The sequence below is a fragment of the Amblyraja radiata genome, unplaced genomic scaffold (genome assembly GCF_010909765.2).
Source record: "Amblyraja radiata isolate CabotCenter1 unplaced genomic scaffold, sAmbRad1.1.pri S106, whole genome shotgun sequence".
Lineage (NCBI taxonomy): Eukaryota > Metazoa > Chordata > Chondrichthyes > Rajiformes > Rajidae > Amblyraja > Amblyraja radiata.
Genome location: NW_022630097.1, coordinates 20,970 through 42,532, shown reverse-complemented (window position 1 = coordinate 42,532; position 21,563 = coordinate 20,970). Strand labels below are relative to the sequence as shown.

Genomic DNA, 21,563 nt, shown 5'->3' with positions numbered 1-21,563 from the left:
CGCAATGGCGAGACTGTCATATGCTGAGAGAATGGAACAGCTGGGCTTGTACACTCGTTTAGAGTTTAGAAGGATGTGAGGGTTTCCCATTGAAACATATAAGATTGTTAAGGGCTTGTACACACTAGAAGCAGGAAACATGTTCCCGATGTTGGGGAGTCCAGAACCAGGGGCCAAATTTTACAAATAAGGAGTAAGCTGTTTAGAACGGAGACGAGGTAGGAGTGGTGAATGTGGAATTAGCTGCCTCGTAGGCCGGTGGAGGCAGGTTCTCTGGATGCTTACAAGACAGAGCTCGATAGGGCTCTTAAAAATAAGGGAGTCATGGGGATATGGGGAGAAGGCAGGAATGGGGTACTGATATGCGATGATCAGCCATGATCACATTAACCATATGACCATATAACCATATAACAATTACAGCACGGAAACAGGCCATCTCGACCCTTCTAGTCCGTGCCGAACACATAATCTCCCCTAGTCCCATATACCTGCGCTGAGACCATAACCCTCCATTCCTTTCCCATCCATATAACTATCCAATTTATTTTTAAATGATAAAAACTAACCTGCCTCCACCACCTTCACTGGAAGCTCATTCCACACAGCCACCACTCTCTGAGTAAAGATGTTCCCCCTCATGTTACCCCTAAACTTCAGTCCCTTACATTGAATGGCAGTGCGGGCTCGAGGGCCAAATGGCCTACTACTGCACCTATTGTCTATTGTCCATTGTCTATTTATCCACAATAAACTGCATCTACCATGCATCTGTCCACTCACCCGACCTGGCCAAGTCACCCTGCATTCTCAAAGCATCCTCCGTACAAACTGCCACCCAGCTTTGTGTCATCTGCAAAATTGCTAATGTTACTTTCAATCCCTTCACCTGAATCATTGATGTAAATTGTAAATAGCTGTGGTCCAGCACCGAGTCTTGCGGTACACAACTAGTCACTACCTGTCATTCCACAAGATACCCGTTAATCCCTATACTTTGTTTCCTGTCTGCCAACCAATTTTCTATCCATGTAAGCCCTCTACCCCCAATACCACATGCCCTAATTTTGCCCACTAATGGCCGATGTGGGTCCTTATCAAATGCTTTCTGAAAGTCCAGGTACGCTACATCCACTGGCTCTACCTTGCCCGATTTCCTAGTTAAATTCTCAAAAAATTCCAGAAGAATAGTCAAGCATGATTTCCCCTTCGCAAATCCATACTGACTCGGGCAGATCCTGTTACTGAAATCCAAATGTGCCGCTATTTCACCTTTAATAATTAATGCAACATGACATCCAGTGACAGTCACGATTGTCTCAGACAACACTAAACATTAATGATAAAACACCATTGATCAAGCATGTGAACCAACACAATACCAGATCGAAGGGAGGCTACAGATTTTTGGCTATTGAGTAGAGCAACTACAGGTGGATACAAACTGTTTTATGTCAGGCTGTGGCAGCTTTGACAGTCCGGAGACGCCTTCCAGAGGGAAATGATTCGAAGAGTTGTTGACCAGGATGGGAGGTACAGAGCCTTGCCAGCTCGCTTCCTGGCCCTTGCAATGTACCGTTCATCAATGGAGGGAAGGTTGCAGCCAATAACCTTCTCTGCTGATCGGACGATTCGCTGCAGCCTCCATGTGTCGTGCCTGGTGGCTGAGGCAAACCAGTCCATGATGGAGAAGGTGAGAACAGACTCTACGATGGCCGTGTAGAATTGGACAATCATTGCCTGTGGCAGATGGTGCTTCCTCAGCTGCCGCAGGATGTACATACTCTGTTGGGCCTTATTGACCGTGGAATCGACGGTCGACCCCCACTTAATGTCCTTGGAGATGATGGTTCCCAGGGACTTATAAGGCTCCACAGATGTGACTGTGGGACATTCCTGGGTACATTAGTCCCATCGAGCCAGCACCGCCATACAATGTGATCATGTACCACAATCAGTGCCCGTATCTGCCTTATCCCCGTATCACCTGACTCTGCTATCTTTAAGAGCCCCATCTCGTTCTTTCTTGAAAGTATCCAGAGAACCGTCCTCCGCCGCCCTCTGAGCCAGATAATTCCACTGACTCACAACTCTCTATGTGAAAAAGTGTTCCCGCATCTTCGTTATAAATGGCTTACCCCTTATTCCTAAATTGTGACCCTCTGATTCTGGACTCACACCCCATCCCCACAATTACTGGAACTCGTTTCCTGCCTCTAACGTGTCCAAGCCCTTAATAATCTTATATGTTTCATTAAGATCACCTCTCTCCTTCTAAATTCCCGCATACCAGCACAGCTGCACCATTCTCTCAGCACATGACAATCCCGCCACCCCTGCAGTTAACCTTCCGAACCTGCGCTGCACTCCCCAAATAGCAATAAATTGGATACTTCAAATTTACAGATAAAAAAATACACAACATACTGCAGAAGTGGTCTCACTGGGGACCTGTACAACTGCAGGAGGACCTCTTTGCTCATATAATCAACTCCTCTTGTATGAAGGCCAACCTACCATTCGCTATCTTCACTACCTGCATGCTTACTTCCATTGACTGATAAACGGAACCCCAGATCTCGTTGTTCTTCCTCTTTTCCTAACTTGACAACTTTTATGATAATAATATGCCTTCCTGTCTTTGCTATCAAAGTGGATAACCTCACATTTATCCACATTAATGTGGATTTATTTTTGTTTCACCGTCACCTCTGGTCCTCTGTCCACTAGTACACATGGACGATTGTTTGTGTACTCCTTAGTGAAGACGGATCCAAAGTACCTGTTTAACTCATCTGCCATTTTCTTGCTCCCCATAATAAATTCACTTTTTTCAGTCTTAAAGGGTCCAACTTTGGTCTTATTTATTTTTCTTATTGACAAACCTAAATAAGCTTTTACTATCCTCCAGTAAATTGTTGGCTAGCATACCTTCGTACCTCATTTTATCTCCCCGTATTGCCTTTTTAGTTATATTCTGTTGCTACTTAGACGTGAACAATCCTTTGGCTTCCCGCTCATCTTTGCTATGTTGAAATTATTCCGTTTTATTTTTATACTGTCGCTGACTTCCCTTGTCAGCCACGGTCGCCCCTTACTCCCGTTGTAATTTTCTTCCTCTTTTGAATGAACTGATCCTGCACCTTCTGTATTATTCCCAGAAATACCTGCCATCGTTTTTTCACTGTCATCCCTGGTATCTTTCCAGTCCACTTTGAACACCTCCTCCCCCGCAACCCCCTTTGTTCAACTGTAACACTGACAACTCCGATTTGCCCTTCTCCCTCTCAAATTGTAGAATAAAACGTATCAAATTATGGTCACTAATTCCTAATGGCTCCTTAACCTCAAGTTCCCTTTTCAAATCCGGTTACTTACACGACACTAAATCCAAATATGCCTTCTCCGCAACAGTAAATCCAGAATTGCCTTTCTCATCCAGAATTGCCTTCTCCTAATTTATTACAGATCCAGCCTCTCTACCAAAACGGGAATATTTTGACACAACAAAGAAACATCCCCTTGACAATTTCTCCACAGCCCCGGATACAAGCTCAGGTATTAATATCAACGTCGTCTGACAAGGTTCTTCCCCCAAAGTTACCTGCCATTGGGCGAAAGGTAAAGTAGCGTGATTCGAGAGGATTTTTTGCGATCTGAGAGAGGGCGGCGAGGGCCTGGGGTGATGATGGTGAAGGGATCTGTTGATATGGGAGGCACGGTGGCGCTGCGGTAGAATGGATGTCTAACAGCGCTTGCAGCACTGGAGACCCGTGTTTGATCCAAACTACGGGTGCTATCTGTACGGAGGTTGCACGTTCTTCACGTGACCTGCGTGGGTTTCTGCAGAGAGCGTCGGTTTCCGCCCACACACCAACGTCGTGCTATTGCGTTGAAGGAAAAATTGGCTTGGTGTTAGTGGAAATTTTCCGTAATGTGCAGGGATTGTGATAATATGCGGACTCGCTGGGTCGAAATGCATGTGTACACGATGTATCTCTAACTTCAACTAAACCAACTAAAGGACAGTTTGGAGTCTGGAGTGAGAGGGGGAGGGAGGGATAGTAGGGAGTTTGCAATGGGGGATGTGTAGATCGTCATTGAACGAAGGCGTGGGTTAGGTTTGTGCAGAGTGTAGTGTGTAGTGAGTCTGTAATGGGAAAAAGTCTAGATTGATGTATACGAGATTCTGAGTAAGGTAAGAGAGAGTACAGAGTGGCGGGAGTATGATTGTCTGGAGTCGATTGGGAAATGAGTCTGCAATGGGGTAGAATGTGTTACGGGTTTAGGTAGGAGGGAGTGTGGAGCAGAGGGAGAATGGTTGCATGCATTCGATTGGCAGTCTCCAGTGCGGGAAGAACATGTCTGAAGTGGGGTGGATTACAACTTCTGGAGTAGGAGGTGCGGAAGAGATGAAGAGAGGGAGATTCGACGTGTGGAAAAACAAGGTCGCGTAGCGTGGATTGTGTTCGAGTGAACGTTCAAAACGAAACATGTAACTTGCGAAGCATTTTGACTATTGGCTTTAGAACCGACTGATCGTTCTTCGTTTCTGCAGCTGACGTTCCTCATGAACAGCTGTTCAATGTGTTACTACACTTCTACATTCCCTGTCCCAGTTATAGAATCTGGAGCGGGCAGCATGGAATCTGGAGTGGGTAGGGGCATATAACAATACAGCATATAGGTTTATACGAGGGGTGAATAAAAATACAGCGTAGAATATAGATGAATAAAGGACATAAACAGATAATGATGGAGTAGCTCAGCAGGGTAATGGTGCGAGAAAACGTTGCTTGTCTAAGGCCAGCAGTATTCTAAAGGATCCCACACATCTCCATCATGGACTGTTCACTCTGCTGCCCTCGGACAAAATATATCGTAGCATAAGGAGCAGAACGGCCAGGTTTTGCAACAGCTTCTTCCCCCGAGCCATCAGACTCTTTTTTTACAATATTTTATTCATGAGAAGTAATGTACATGAGAGTGATATAAGCCAAAAATAACATAACACATTTCCTCTACCACTTCTTGTTTTATACTTTATAAAGAAGGAACGTAGAGAGAGTTAGGTAGGATAGGTAGTGCGTGAAAGAGTGATCAAGGGAGACCCGTAGAAACGTAAAACACGAAAAAGAGTTAAAAAGAAAACCAAATAAAAAGAAAGAGAAAAATAGAGAACAGAAGATATAAGAAAGTAAAGTAAGATAAACGGGATATACCTACTTCGTATCTTTACACACCCCTCACCAGGTCCTAAAACCATTTATTTTCAAAGTTATGTTGCACCGCCATCAGACTCTTGATTGCCATTTAATGGGCCGCCACCATTGTTTATTTAATCTTTTTAAAAATCAATTTAGTCTTATTATCCATGTTATCCTTCTGATTAATTTTGTGTTACACGGGGAGCCAAATGCGACGTAATTTCGTTTAGAATTGCATATATCGGTGTATTTCCAAATGACAATAACGTTTTGATTGATTGATTGATTGGTTGATACACTCCAATCCTCAGGAACTACTCCAGAATCTAAAGAGTTTCGAAAATTATCACTAATGCTTCCACATTTTCTGGGGCTACTTCCTTAAGCACTCTGGGATGCAGCCTATCTGGCCCTGGGGATTGATCGGCATTTAATCCATTCAATTTATCTAACACCACTTCCCGACTACTGGATTTCACTCAGTTCCTCCATCGCATTTGACCCCCGGTCCCCTGCCATTCCCCGCAGATTATTTATGTCTTCCTTAGTGAAGACAGAACCAAAGTTGTTATTCAATTGTTCTGCCATGTCCTTGTACCCCATGATCAATTCACCTGTTGCTGACTGCAAGGGGCCTACATTTGTTTTAACTAATCTTTTTCTCTTCACATATCTATAAAAGCTTTTGCAGTCAGTTTAAATATTCCCTGCCAGTTTTCCTTCACAATCTATTTTCACTTACCTAATTAAGCCCGTTGTCCTCCTATGTTGGACTCTGAGTTTCTCCCAGTCCTCTGGTAGGCTGCTTTTTCTCGCTTATTTGAATGTTTCATCTATTGTTTTGATACTATCCCTGATCACCTTTGTTCTCCGCGGATGCACTACATTCCCCCATTTATTATTTTGCCAAAATGGGATGAACACTTGTTGTAGTTCATTCATGCAGTTTTTAAATGCCTTCCATTGCATATCCACCGTCAACCCTTTAAGAATCAATTGTCAGTCTATCTTGACCAATTCACGTCTCATACCCTCAAAGTTTCCTTTTCTAAGTTCAGAACCCATGTTTCTGAATTAACAATGTCACTCTCCACCCTAATGAATAACTCAACCATACTATGCTCACTCTTGCACTAGGGGCCACGCGCAACAAGACTGCTAACTAAACCTTCCTCGTTACTCAATACCCAGTCTAGAATAGCCTGCTCTCTCGTTGGTTCCTCTACATGTTGGTTTAGAAAACTATACCGCATACATTCCAAGAAATCCTCTTCCTCAGCACCCCTGCCTATTTAATTCACCCAATCTATATGTGGAATAAAGTCACCCATTATAACTGTTTTACCTTTGTTGCCGCATTTCTAATTTTCTGTTTGATGCCATCCCCAACTCCACTACTACTGTTAGGTGGCCTATACACAACTCCGTCCTGTCTGTACTGGTCCCACCTCCCACAGAACTGGTTCCAATACCCTAGAAATTTTAATCCCTCCCCCTTGCACAATTTTTCAAGCCACGTATTCATCCGAAATATCTTCCTATTTCTACTCTGACTAGCACGTGGCACTGGTAGTAATCCCGAGATTATTACCTTGGAGGTCCTGCTTCTAAGTTTATCTCCTACCTCCTAAATTCACCTTGTAAGTCCTCATCCCGTGTTTTACCTATATCGTTGGTGCCAATGTGCACCACGACAACTGGCTGTTAACCCTACCCCTCCAGAATGTTCTGCAGCCATTCAGTGACATCCCTGACGCTTGCCCCAGAGAGGCAACATACCATCCTGGAGTCTCGTTTGCGGCCGCAGAAATGCCTATCTATTCCCCTTACAATTGAATCTCCTATTACTATTACCCTTCCACTCGTTTTTCCCTCCTGTGCCGCAGTGCCACCCATGGTGCCATGAACTTGGCTACTGGTGCCTTCCCCTGATTAGCCATCTCCCACAACAGTATCCAAAATGGCATATCTGTTTAGGTATGAGAGGGTATGAGACGGAGATTTCCGCAGGGGACTCCTGCACTACCTGCCTACCGCTACGCTAGCTAATGGGCACCCGTTACATTTCTGTCCGCTTACCCTTTACCTGCGGTGTGGCCAACTCACTCTGTGTTATTCACTACTTTCTCAGCATCGTGGATTCTCCAGTATGAATCCAACCGCAGTACCAATCGTTCAATGAGGTCTGCCAGGAGCTGCAACACCATTCGAAATGATCATGGCTGATCATCCAACTCAGTATCCCATCTCTGCCTTCTCTCCATACCCCTCATCCCTTTAGCCACAAGGGCCACATCTAACTCCCTCTTAAATATAGCCAATGAACTGGCCTCAACTACATTCTGTGGCAGAGAATTCCACAGATTCACCACTCTCTGTGTAAAAAATGATTTTCTCATCTTGGTCCTAAAATACTTCCCTCTTATCCTTAAACTGTGACCGCTAGTTCTGGACTTCCCCAGCATCGGGAATAATCTTCCTGCACCTAGCCTGTCCAACCCCTTAAGAATTTTGTACGTTTCTATAAGATCCATCCTCAATCTTCTAAATTCTAGCGTGTACAAGCCGAGTCTATACAGTCTTTGTTCATATGGTTTCCTGCCATCCCAGCAATCAGTCTGGTGAAGCTTCTCTGTACTCCCTCTATGGCAAGAATGTATTTCCTCAGATTAGGAGACCAAAACTGTACGCAATACTCCAGGTGTGGTCTCACCAAGACCCTGTACAACTGCAGTAGAACCTCCCTGCTCTTATACTCAAATCCTTTTGCTATGAATGCTAACATACCATTTGCTTTCTTCACTGCCTGCTGCACTTGAATTCCTAATTTCAATGACTGGTGTACCATGACACCCAGGTCTCGTTGCCTCTCTTCTTTTCCTATTCGGCTACCATTCAGATACAAGTCTACTTGCCTGTTTTTGCCACCAATGTGGATAACATCACATGTATCCACATTATACTGCATCTGCCATGCATTTGCCCACTCACCCAACCTATCCAAGTCACCTTGCAGCCTCCTGGCAGCCTCCTCGCAGCTAACACTGCCCCCCAGCTTCGTGTCATCCGCAAACTTGGAGATGTTGAATTCAATTCCCTCATCCAGATCATTAATATATATTGTAAATAGCTGTGGTCCCAGCACTGAAATTTGTGGTACCCCACTAGTCACTGCCTGACATTCTGAAAAGGACCTGTTTACTCCAACACTTTGCTCCCTCTCTGCCAGCCAGTTCTCTATCCACATCAATACTGAACCCCCAATACCGTGTCCTTTAAGTTTGTATACTAATCTCTTATGTGGGACCTTGTCGAAAGCCATCTGAAAGTCCAGATATAACACATCCGCTGGTTCTCCCTTATCCACTCTACTAGTTACATCCTCGAAAAATTCTATAAGATTCATCAGACATGATTTACCTTTCATAAATCCATGCTGACTTTGTCCAATGAATTCACCACTTTCCAAATGTGCTGCTATCCCATCTTTAATAACTGACACCAGAATTTTCCCCACCACCGATGTTAGACTAACTGGTCTGTAATTCCACGTTTTCTCTCTCCCACCATTTTTAAAAAGTGGGGTTACATTAGCTACTCTCCAGTCCTCAGGATCTACTCCAGAATCTAAAGAGTTTAGAAAAATTATCACTAATGCATCTACTATTTCTGCGGCTACTTCCTTAAGTACTCTGGGATGGAATTTATCTGGCCCTGGGAATTTATCGGCGTTTAATCCATTCAATTTACCAAACACCACTTGTATTTTATTGTATTGTATTGTATTCAAATTTATTGTTATTGTCTCAATTAGAGACAACGAAATGAATTTCCCTTTACAGTCAGTATCATAAAAATAAATAAATAATACATAATAAATCATATTACAAATTAAATAGAATTTAAAAAAAAGCACAAACACAGAAAGTCTACGACACAACATAACACAATGGCACCAAGGTGAGGAAGGCACCATTGTCCAGCCAGCCTCCCCTCTGATCTTCCCAGATGTTCACCCGTGGTTGGGGCCTTCCGAGCACCCGCAGTCGCCACCCTGGGCGGCCCGATGCTCAGGCCCTCTCGCCGGGCTGATGGAACGCCGACGCCAAACCACGACGGTGAAAATCCTCCTCAGCGGCCCGGATCTCCCGTTCAGCCGCCTCCTACCGGAGTCCGCAGCTCCCGAGTCCGCAGGCCGAGCCGGGCAGAGTCGCAGGACCCCACGATGTTTGTCAGCGCCGCCCGCGTTGGGAGCCCCGTGAACCACAGCTCCAGGATATCGGTGCCGTAGGCCCAGCACTCCGGGCTCCAGACGGCGATCCCAGGTAAGGCATCGCCAGGCCCGCGATGTATCAGCGCTGTCCCGCCGCTGCTGGAGCTCTGGTCGGTCCAGGCAGGAAAGGCTGCGCCAATCCAGTAGGTAGGCCGCTGGGGAGGGGGGGGGGGGGCGAGGACGCGACTCGAATAATAGTCGCGTCCTCTCCAGGAAGCGACAGAAGGACGGTATCCCCCTTACCGTACCCTCTTCCCCCACGTTAAAACATTAAAAAAAACATAAAAAACACACTTCAACATAACCAAAAAAACGAAAAAACAAAAAGATACCGGGCTGAAGGTGGAGGCAGCTGGCACCAGCGCCACTGGAAGTACAACACTTCTCGGCTAACTTGGATTTCACTGAGTTCCTCCATCTCATTTAACCCCCGTTCCCTTGCTATTTCCGGCTGATTATTTATGTCTTCATTAGTGAAGACAGAACCAAAGTAGTTATTCAATTGGTCTGCCATGTCCTTGTTCCCCATGATCAATTCGCCTGTTTCTGACTGCAAGGGACCTACATTTGTTTTAACTAATCTTTTCCTCTTCACATATCTATAAAAACGTTTGCAGTCAGTTTATATGTTCCATGCTAGTTTTCTTTCATAATCTATTTTCCCTTTCCTAATTAAGTCTTTTGTCCTCCTCTGCTGGACTCTGAATTTCTCCCAGTCCTCTGGTAGGCTGCTTTTTCTGGCTAATTTGTACGCTTTGTCTTTTGTTTTGATACTATCCCTGATTTCCCTTGTTATCCACGGATGCACTAACCTCCCTGATTTATTCCTTTGCCAAACTGCGATGAACAATCTGAGGAAGGGTTTCGGCCTGAAACGTTGCCTTTTTCCTTCGCTCCATAGATGCTGCTGCACCCGCCGAGTTTCTCCAGCTTTTTTGTGTACCTGGGATGAACAATTGTTGTAGTTCATCCATGCAGTTTTTAAATGCCTTCCATTGCATATCCACCGTCAACCCTTTAAGAATCATTTGCCAGTCTATCTTGGCCAATTCACGTCTCATTATAACCATATAACCATATAACAATTACAGCACGGAAACAGGCCATCTCGACCCCTCTAGTCCGTGCCGAACACATAATCTCCCCTAGTCCCATATACCTGCGCTCAGACCATAACCCTCCATTCCTTTCCCATCCATATAACTATCCAATTTTCCCTCAAAGTCACCTTTCTTTAAGTTTCTGAATTAACTATGTCACTCTCCATCCTAATGAAAAACTCAACCATATTATGGTCACTCTTGCCCTAGAGGCCACGCACAACAAGACTGCTACCTAACCCTTCCTCATTACTCAATACCAAGTCTAGAATAGCCTGCTCTCTCGTTGGTTCCTCTACATGTTGGTTTAGAAAACTATCCCGCATACATTCCAAGAAATCCTCTTCCTCAGCACCCCTGCCAATTTGATTCACCCAATCTATGTACCATCTCGACCCCTCTAGTCCGTGCCGAACACATAATCTCCCCTAGTCCCATATACCTGCGCTCAGACCATAACCCTCCATTCCTTTCCCATCCATATAACTATCCAATTTATTTTTAAATGATAAAAACGAACCTGCCTCCACCACCTTCACTGGAAGCTCATTCCACACAGCTACCACTCTCTGAGTAAAGAAGTTCCCCCTCATGATACCCCTAAACTTCAGTCCCTTAATTCTCAAGTCATGTCCCCTTTTTTGAATCTTCCCTACTCTCAGTGGGAAAAGCTTTTCCACGTCAACTCTGTCTATCCCTCTCATCATTTTAAAAACCTCTATCAAGTCCCCCCTTAACCTTCTGCGCTCCAAAGAATAAAGCCCTAACTTGTTCAACCTTTCTCTGTAACTTAGTTGCTGAAACCCAGGCAACATTCTAGTAAAGCTCCTCTGTACTCTCTCTATTTTGTTGACATCCTTCCTATAATTAGGCGACCAAAACTGCACACCATACTCCAGAATTGGCCTCACCAATGCCTTGTACAATGTTAACATTACATCCCAACTTCTATACTCAATGCTCTGATTTATAAAGGCCAGCACACCAAAAGCTTTCTTTACCACCCTATCTACATGAGATTCCACTTTCATGGAACTGTGCACAGTTATTCCCAGATCCCTCTGTTCACCTACATTCTTCAATTCCCTACCATTTACCATGTACGTCCTATTTTGATTTGTCCTGCCAAGATGTAGCACCTCACACTTATCAGCATTAAGCTCCATCTGCCATCTTTCAGCCCACTCTTCCAACTGGCATAAATCTCTCTGTAGACTTTGAAACTCTACTTCATTACCCGCAACCCCACCTATCTTAGTATCATCTGCATACTTACTAATCCAATTTACCACACCATCGTCCAGATCATTGATGTACATGACAAACAACAGTGGACCCAACACAGATCCCTGTGGCACCCCACTCGTCACTGGCCTCCAACCTGACAAACAACCATCCACCATTACTCTCTGGCATCTCCCATTCAGCCACTGTTGAATCCATCGTGCTACTCCACCATTAATACCCAACCATTGAACCTTCTTAACCAACCTTCCATGAGGAACCTTGTCAAAGGCCTTACTGAAGTCCATACACACAACATCCACTGCTTTACCCTCATCAATTTCCCGAGTAACATCTTCAAAAAATTCAAGAAGTTTAGTTAAACATAGAATAGAATAGAATAGAATACCTTTATTTGTCATTCAGACCTTTCGGTCTGAACGAAATGCTGTTGCCTGCAGCCATACATGTAATAATAACAAAACACAATAAACACAAATTAACATCCACCACAGTGAGTTCACCAAACACCTCCTCACTGTGATGGAGGCAAAAGAGTTACTGTCTCTTCCCTCCTCTTCTCCCTCTGCGCCGAGGCGATACCCCACCGGGCGATGGCGGCCCGGGGTTGGTCGAAGCTGCCCGCAGCTGTTGCAACGGGTGCTCCGGAAAACAGGCACCAGCCAGTGACCTGCGAGCTCCCGACATTGTCCTCCACCGGCCCGCGGCCGAGCCCAGGATCCAGGTCGCCGCCGCCTCAGCCGCCGTAGCACCGTCTCCGCTCCGCACCGGGCCGCCCACAAGGCAGCGTCTCAGCCCCGCACCAGGCTGCTCACACGGGAGCACTTTCCAGCCGGTAGCCGTGCCGGCCGCACAGGAATGTCTCAGCCCCGCACCAGGCCGCTCGCTCGGGAGCGCCTTCCAGCCGGTAGCCGTGCCGGCCGCACAGGAGTGTCTCAGCCCCGCACCGTTCGCCCTCACCGGAGCGCCGAGTCGTGCCGCTACCCGGACGTCGCCACAGCTCGAAGACGGCCAGCTGGTGAGTCCTGGCTGGCTCTACCTCCGAAACCTCGAGGTCGGTCGCAGGTTGGAGGCCGCCAGCTCCGCCATTAGGCCTCAGCGCAGACGGGGGAAGAGAAGGGGGATACGACAAAAAGTCGCATTCCCCCGAAGGGAGAGACAGAAAGCTCTGTTTCACCCTCCCCCCACAAACATAACACCACCTAATAACCAAAAAAATTACTAAACTAGACAAAAAAAACCGACATAAAAAGTAAAAACAGACAGACTGCAGGCGAGCCGCAGCTGTATCACAGCGCCGCCACTTCCGGACCTTGGGTAAACATGACCTTCCAGGCACAAATCCATGTTGACTGTTCCTAATCAGACCCTGTTTATCCAGATGCTTATATATATTATCTCTAAGTATTCTTTCCATTAATTTGCCCACCACTGACGTCAAACTAACAGGTCTATAATTGCTAGGTTTACTCTTAGACCCCTTTTTAAACAATGTAACAACATGCGCAGTACGCCAATCCTCCGGCACTATTCCCGTTTCTAATGACATTTGAAATATTTCTGCCATAGCCCCTGCTATTTCTACACTAACTTCCCTCAATGTCCTAGGGAATATCCTGTCCGGACCTGGAGACTTATCCACTTTTATATTTCTCAAAAGTGTCAGTACTTCCTCTTCTTTGATCCTCATAGTTTCCATAGCTACTCTACTTGTTTCCCTTACCTCACATAATTCAATATCCTTCTCCTTGGTGAATACCGAAGAAAAGAAACTGTTCAATATCTCCCCCATCTCTTTTGGCTCTGCAGATAGTTGGCCACTCTGACTCTCTAATGGACCAATTTTATCCCTCGTTATCCTTTTGCTATTAATATAGCGGTAGAAACCCTTCGGATTTACTTTTACCTTACTTGCCAAAGCAACCTCATATCTTCTTTTAGCTTTTCTAATTTCTTTCTTAAGATTCTTTTTACATTATTTATACTCCTCAAGCACCTCATTTACTCCATGCTGCCTATAACTATTGTAAATCTCCCTCTTTTTCCGAACCAAGTGTCCAATTTCCCTTGAAAACCATGGCTCTTTACAATTTTTACGATTTCCTTTCAACCGAACAGGGACATAAAGATTATGTACTCTTAAAATGTCACCTTTAAATGTACTCCATTTCTCTTCCACATCTTTCCCATAAAACAAACTGTCCCAATTTACTCCTTTTAAATCCTTTCGCATCTCCTCAAAGTTAGCCTTTCTCCAATCAAAAATCTCAACCCTAGGTCCAGTTTTGTCCCTCTCCATAATTATATTGAAACTAATGGTATTGTGATCACTGGAACCGAACTGTTCCCCAACGCATACCTCTGCCACCTGACCCATCTCATTTCCTAACAGGAGGTCCAGTACCGCCCCTTCTCTAGTAGGTACTTCTATGTATTGTTGCAAAAAACTATCCTGCACACATTTTACAAACTCCAACCCATCCAGCCCATTTACAGAATGTGTTTCCCAGTCTATGTGTGGAAAATTGAAATCTCCCACAATCACTACCTTGTGCTTACTACTAATATCTGCAATCTCCTTACATATTTGCTCTTCCAGGTTCCTAACGCGGTCCCTTAGGAGCCCCATCTCGAAGCACCTGGCGCAGATGTGGACGTCTGGAGAGCACTCAGACTCCATGACCTCCCACATCTGACATCCAGAACAGTAAACTGCCCTGGCCCTCATTCTTCCCCTTATCCGAATACAATAAAGCCTTACCCGAGATACAAGCCAATCAGCTGCTTCCTCTGATCCTCTTCCACCAATCAGAGGCTTCCACCAGAATCCTTCTCTGGAAGTGAGATGGAATGTTACAGATTTGGGTTCCTCACAGCTCCAGGCAACTCCTCCTCTCACCAACGGCTCCCCGGGCCTCTGTAGAAGCAAACCCCGCGCTGTATTTATACTCACAGCTCCAGGCAACTCCTCCTCTCACCAACGGCTCCCCGGGCCTCTGTAGAAGCAAACCCCGCGCTGTATTTATACTAACAGCTCCAGGTAAGTCCTCCTCTCACCAACGGCTCCCCGGGCCTCTGTAGAAGCAAACCCCGCGCTGTATTTATACTTACAGCTGCAGGGAAGTCCTCCTCTCACCAACGTGTAGATTGAAGTCACCAATTATAATTGTTTTACCTTTGTTGCACGCATTTCTAATTTCCTGTTTGATGCCTTCCCCAACTCCACTACTACTGTTAGGTGGCCTGTACACAACTCCTACTATCGTTTTCTGCCCCTTAGTGTTTCGCTGCTCTACCCATATCGATCCCACATCCTCCAAGCTAATATCCTTCCTTTCTATCGCGTTAATCTCCTCTCTAACTAGCAACGCTACCCCTCTTCCTTTCCCCTCTGTCTATCCCTCCTGAATATTGAATATCCCTGGATGTTCAGCTCCCAGCCTTGTTCACCCTGGAGCCATGTCTCCGTGATCCAAACTATATCATATTCATTAATAACTATCTGCACATTCAACTCACCCACCTTATTACAATGTTCCTTGCATTGAGACACAAAGCCTTCAGGCTTGTTTTTACAACACTCTTAACCCATACAATTATGTTGAAAAGTGTCCCTTTTTGATTTTTGCCCTGGACTTGTCTGCCTGGCACTTTTACTTTTCACCTTGCTACCTATTGCTTCTACCTTCATTTTACACCCCTCTGCCTCTCTGTTCTTGCACCCATCCCCCTGCCACATTAGTTTAAATCCTCCCCGACAGCACTAGCAAACAGTCCCCCAAGGACATTGGTTCCATTCCAGCCCAGGAGCAGACCGTCCTGTTTGTACTGGTCCCACCTCCCCCAGAACTGGTTCCAATGCCCTAGAAATTTAAATCCCTCCCCCTTGCACACTTTTTAAAGCCACGTATTCATCTGCAATATCCTCCTATTTCTACTCTGACTAGCCCGTGGCACTGGTAGTAATCCAGAGATTATTACATTTGAGGTCTTACTTTTAAGTTTATTTCCAAGCACCCTAAATTCATCCTGTTGGACCTCATCCCTTTTTTACCTACATCGTTGGTGCCAATGTGCACCACGACAACTGGCTGTTTACCCTCCACCTCCAGAATGTTCTGCAGCCATTTAGTGACATCCCTGACCCTTGCACCTGGGAGGCAACATATCATCCTGGAGTCTCGTTTGCTGCCGCGGAATCCCCGTATAATTGAATCCCCTATTACTATTGCCCTTCCACTCTTTTTTCTCCCCTCCTGTGCCGCAGGGCCACCCATGGTGCCATGAACTTGTCTGCTGCTGCCTTCCCCTGATGAGCCATCTCCCCCAACAGTATCTAAAATGGTATACCTTTTTAGGAGGGAGATGACAGAGGGGACTCCTGCACTACCTGCCTACTGCTATGCTGGCTATGGCCACCCATTCCCTTTCTGTCCTCTTACCTTTTACCTGCGGTGTGACCAACTCACGACTTTCTCAGCATCGTGGATGTTCCAGTATGAATCCAACCGCAGCTCCAATCGTTCAAAGCGGTCTGCCAGGAGCTGCAGCTGAACCCACTGCCTGCAAACGTAGTCACCAGGGACACCGACCATATCCCTGATCTCCCACATGTTGCAGGTTGAGCAAACCACGGGGCTAACCTCCACTGACATAGCTTACTCCCAAATTAAATCAATTCCCTCACACTATAAAAATCTTTATCCTTTAAACTGTACCTTTACTAATAAATACTGTACCCTTAACTCACAGAACCCTCAACTCACTGAACCCTTAACTCACAGAACACTTAACTCACAGAACCCTTAACTTCAGAACCCTTAACTCACAGAACCCTTAACTCACAGAACCCTTAACTCACTGTACCCTTAACTCACTTTACCCTTAACTCACTGAACACCTAACTCACTGTACCCTTAAGTCACTGAACCCTTAACTCACTGAACCCTTAACTCACCGAATGCTTAACTCACGGAACCCTTAACTCACTGTACCCTTAACTCACTGAACCCTTAACTCACTGAAACCTTAACTCACTGAACCCTTAACTCACTGAAGCCTTAACTCACCAAACCCTTAACTCACCGAATGCTTAACTCACGGAACCCTTAACTCACTGTACCCTTAACTCACTGAACCCTTAACTCACTGAAACCTTAACTCACTGAACCCTTAACTCACTGAACCCTTAACTCACTGTACCCTTAACTCACTGTACCCTTAACTCACTGTACCCTTAACTCACTGAACCCTTAACTCACAGAACCATTAACTAACCGAACCCTTAACTCACTGTACCCTTAACTAAAAAGCACGACCAGAACGCAGAAATACAAACCTGGGGTCATTCCCAATCAGCTACTTCCTCTAGTCCGCTTCCACCAATCAGCGGCTTCCTCCAGACCACTTATTTGGAAGTGTGCTGCAACGTTGCAGAGTGGCCGCTCCAACCGCGCCTGGGCCTTAGTGGAACAACGCGCTCCGTTTTTAAACTTACCGCCCGGACGCTGCACCAGCCGCTCCAACCGCTCCTGTGCATCTCTGCGGTGGTGCGGGGATCGCTAGTCGGCGCGCACTCAGTTGGCTGAAGGGCTTGTTTCCGCTCCGCATTACAAATCTAAATTAAACTAAATACTACCGCTGTGCACTGTGCCGCCCATGCGAGTCATTGGAGCGCAACGCCAACACAATTTGCAGTCACCGCACCCAACTGGGCACTGGTGATCGGGCTGCATGGTGGAGGTGGGTTGTCGTAGCCACAGCACGTCAACCTCCTGCGATCTCAATTCAAGCCTGTTCTCCCTTAGTAGTGTTCACCTTATCCACGGGTTTCCTGTGAATGCGTCAGTTTCTTCCCAGGTTGCAATACATGGGTTGGTAGGCTTGGTGGCCATTGTAAATTGTATCCAGTCCGCAGAATCGTGGAGAGACTGGCTGGGCTAATGGAGAATCAGTCCAGGTCTATGTTCGATGCTTGGCAGATACTATATGGAATAGGGGATCTGTTGTTCTGTTAAATACATAGATACATAGAAAATAGGTGCAGGAGTAGGCCATTCGGCCCTTTGAGCCTGCACCGCCAATCTCTGCTAGACTGGATATCTGTGGAAAGGTGTGCTGGCTTTGCAGAGGGTCCAGAGGAGGTTGACAAGAATGATCCCAGGAATCAGTAGGTTAACCTACAACGAGCGTTTGACGGCACTGTGCCTGTATTCGCTGGAGTTCAGAAGAATGAATGGGGGACCTCATTGAAACTTACAGCATAGTGAATGGCTTGGATATAGTGGATGTGAAGAGTTGGTTGCCACCTGTGGGAATGCCTAGGACTAGAAGTCATAGCCTCAAAATTAAAGAACATTCCTTTAGGAAGGAGATGGGGAGGAATTTATTTAGTCAGTGGATGGATCTGTGGAATTCTTTGCCACATACGTCTGCGGTGAACGTCAATGGACATATTTAAGGCCATGATAGACAGATTCCAGATTAGAACGGGTCTCAGATGATTAGGTGAGATAACATGAGCATGGAGTCAGGAGGAAGAGATAGATTAGCCATGATTGAATGGCGGAGGAGACTTGTTGGGCCGAAATACCCAATCCTGCTCCTAATTCCGATACCAGCTCAAGATTCAGGTCCAGGTTCAGAAATAGCTACTTTCCCACGGCCATCAGGCTATTAATCTCAACTGAAACACATCTCTGAACATGAATAGACCATTATCTGTTTATTTGCACGTTATGTATTTATTTATTGATGTGTGTATATATTTATATAATGGTATATGGACACACTGATATGTTCCCTATCCATGCCTACTATATTCTGTTGTGCGGAAGCAAAGCAAGAATTTCGTTGTCCTATCTGGGACACATGCCAATAAACTCTCATGACTTGACTTGACTTGATCACATCACCTTATGATACTAATGTTTCCTATTATACCAAAATAAGGAAACAAAAAAAATCCAATCGCCAATAATACGTGCTAATACACGAGATAGAATACTATTCACGGTTGTATGTTAGCATTTCTCCCCATTTACAGACTGTTTCCAACCATGCTCATTGTTTCAAAAAGCCCTCTGCTTCTCGGACATGCTTCTGAATATCATCATATTGAACCAATCACACGGCTATCTCATATTTCTTCATCAGCGCCTTCCAAACAGCATGGAAGAGTAGTTATGGTGGAAGTGTCGTTGCGAGACATGGAATGATGCAGTGTGCAACCAGGCCATTCGGCCCAATTTGCATCACACCGGCCAGCATGTCCCAGTACACTTGCCCCACTTGCCCGCTTTTTGTCCCTAACCCTCCAAACCTGTCCTATTCATGTCCATGTCTGTTTGTTAAATGTTGGGATAATCCCAGCCTCCTCTGGCAGCTAGATCCATACACCCACCACACTTTGTGTGAAAAGGTTACCCCTCAAATCCCTATGAAATATTTTCCCCTTCACTTTAAACCTGTGTCCTCTGATCCTCGATACACATAATCTGGACAGGAGACGCTGTGCATCTACCCGATTTATTCCTCTCAGTGCCCTCTACAGCTCAAAGTTGACTCGTCTACCTCCTGCGCTCCAATGAATAGAGTCACAGCCTAATCAACCTCTCCCTCAGGGTCAGACCCTCTAGTCCTCGCAACATTGCACTAAATCTCGCTGCACCGTTTTCAGCTTGACAACATATATCCTGTAACACGGTGCCCAGAACTGAGCAGAATACTGTAAATACGGCACCACTAACGTCTTATACAACATGACTTCCCAACTTCCATACCGAAATCTCCTGAAAATGTCATCAGAATTATATCTTTTTATAACGATGTATACTGTCATTTAATTTCCCCCCCCCGACAGTACCATAAATTCCCTGTCTCCGAGAGTAATCTGTCACGGATTATATCATTAACGCCATGTCTTGGCTTCATGGCTATTCATTCCATACCATTTACCAGATATATAATCATAATATTTTCCCAGCAAATGATCAACAGTCACAAAAGAAGCTTTAGGAATTGTATCTATCGTAATCTTACAGTTATTGTGATGTGAGGGCTGTACATATGTGCACACTCCAAAGACTGGGAGGGTTTTGCATCTCTGTACACGTAATGGCTTTCGATCATGTTATCGTTCAAGTGGCTGACGAGGTGATCTTGATATTATCACTTATCACCTTAATGCCCCACAGCTGCGGACTCCGCCCCCGACGACCCGTGTTTAACTCACACCGTCGTAGATCAGCCTTGGAGAAGCACGGATTGCACCAGAGGGGGATGCATAGGAGACATACAGACCGACTCAACGCTGCGAGAGGAATGGTACAGATTTCGCAGGTAACATGTGAAGATAATTTCTTAGCTATCGACGCAAATCAAGAGCACAAGCGTAATGAAGGAAGTGATGCTTGGAGAGAAACAAAATGCTGGAGTAACTCAGCGGGACAGTCTGCATCTCTGGAGAGAGGCAATGCGTGACGTTTCGGGTTGAGACCCTTCTTCAGTCCCAGACACACTGGAAATGGAAACGCGAGATATAAACGGTGATGTAGATAGATAAAGGATAAAGGATTGAAAGATGAGCATAGATGATAAAGGAAGGAGGTCCTTGTCGGCTATTTGCTGAATGAGAAGCTGGTCTGAAGAAGGGGTTCGACCCGAATCGTCACCCATTCCTGCTCTACAGAGATGCTGCCTGCTCTCGAGAGTCGCTGTTACTCCCGCACTTTGTGTCTATATTCGGTTTAAACCAGCATCTGCAGTTCCTTCCAACACAAGTAAGGGCTGACGTCTGACGGGGAAATCGCGAGACAGTAGACAATAGACAATGGGTGCAGTAGTAGGCCATTCGGCCCTTCGAGCCATGGCTGATCATCCACAATCAGTATCCCGCTCCTGCCGTTTCCCCATATCCCTGACTCCGCTACCTTTAAGAGCTCTATCAAATTTTCTCTTGAAAGCATCCAGGGAACCGGCCACCATCGCCTTCTGAGGCAGAGAATTCAACAGATTCACAACTCTCTGTGTGAAAAAGTGTTTCCTCTCTGTTCTATATGGTTTACCCCTTATGCTTAAACGACAGCCCCTTGTTCTGGAATCCACCAACATCGGGAACATGTTTCCTGCCTCTAGCGTGTGCAGACCCTTAATAATCTTATATGTTTCAATAAGATGCCCTGTCATCCTTCCATTCCAGAGTATACAAGCCCAGCCGCTCCATTCTGTCAACATATTACAGCCCCGCCATCCCGGGAATTAACCTGGTGAACCTACGCTGCACTCCCTCAATAGCAATTGCACGGTGCGTGTGTGAGAGACTGACAGTTGCGTCAGGTCCAGTGTTGCGCCTGTGCCGACCTGCGCATCCGGGGCTCCTACTTTGGCTTGCAGAAGTGCTTCAAGGGACGTTGGTCAATTCGTGAGTGGGTGGCACGGCGACGCGGTAAAATTAATTGCCTCACATCGCCAGAGACACGGGTTCGATCCTGACCACGGGTGCTGTCTGTACGCAATTTGTAGTTCTCTCCTAGACTTGCATAGGTTTTCTCCGGATGCTCCATTCCCTCCCACACTTCAAAGGCATACGGACTTGTAAGTTAATTGGATTCGTTAATATTTGGTAAATCGTCCCGGGTGTGTAGGATAGTGCTAGTGTTCGGTGATCGCTGGTCGGAGCGGCCTCGGTGCGCCGATGGACCGATGGGCCTTTTTCCGCACTGGATCGCAAAACAAAAC

General features: G+C 45.8%; 2 long non-coding RNA genes across 2 annotated transcripts; both read right to left on the bottom strand.

Moving 5' to 3' along the window:
* Window positions 1-2,112: 2,112 nt before the first annotated feature.
* LOC116969115 lies at window positions 2,113-20,942 on the bottom strand. Its single transcript, XR_004410629.1, has 3 exons — window positions 20,931-20,942; window positions 7,623-7,628; window positions 2,113-2,173 (listed from the first exon to the last, which is right to left on the bottom strand). It is a non-coding gene; the product is annotated as an uncharacterized LOC116969115 (long non-coding RNA).
* LOC116969114 lies at window positions 10,219-10,480 on the bottom strand. Its single transcript, XR_004410628.1, has 2 exons — window positions 10,424-10,480; window positions 10,219-10,317 (listed from the first exon to the last, which is right to left on the bottom strand). It is a non-coding gene; the product is annotated as an uncharacterized LOC116969114 (long non-coding RNA).
* Window positions 20,943-21,563: the final 621 nt, after the last annotated feature.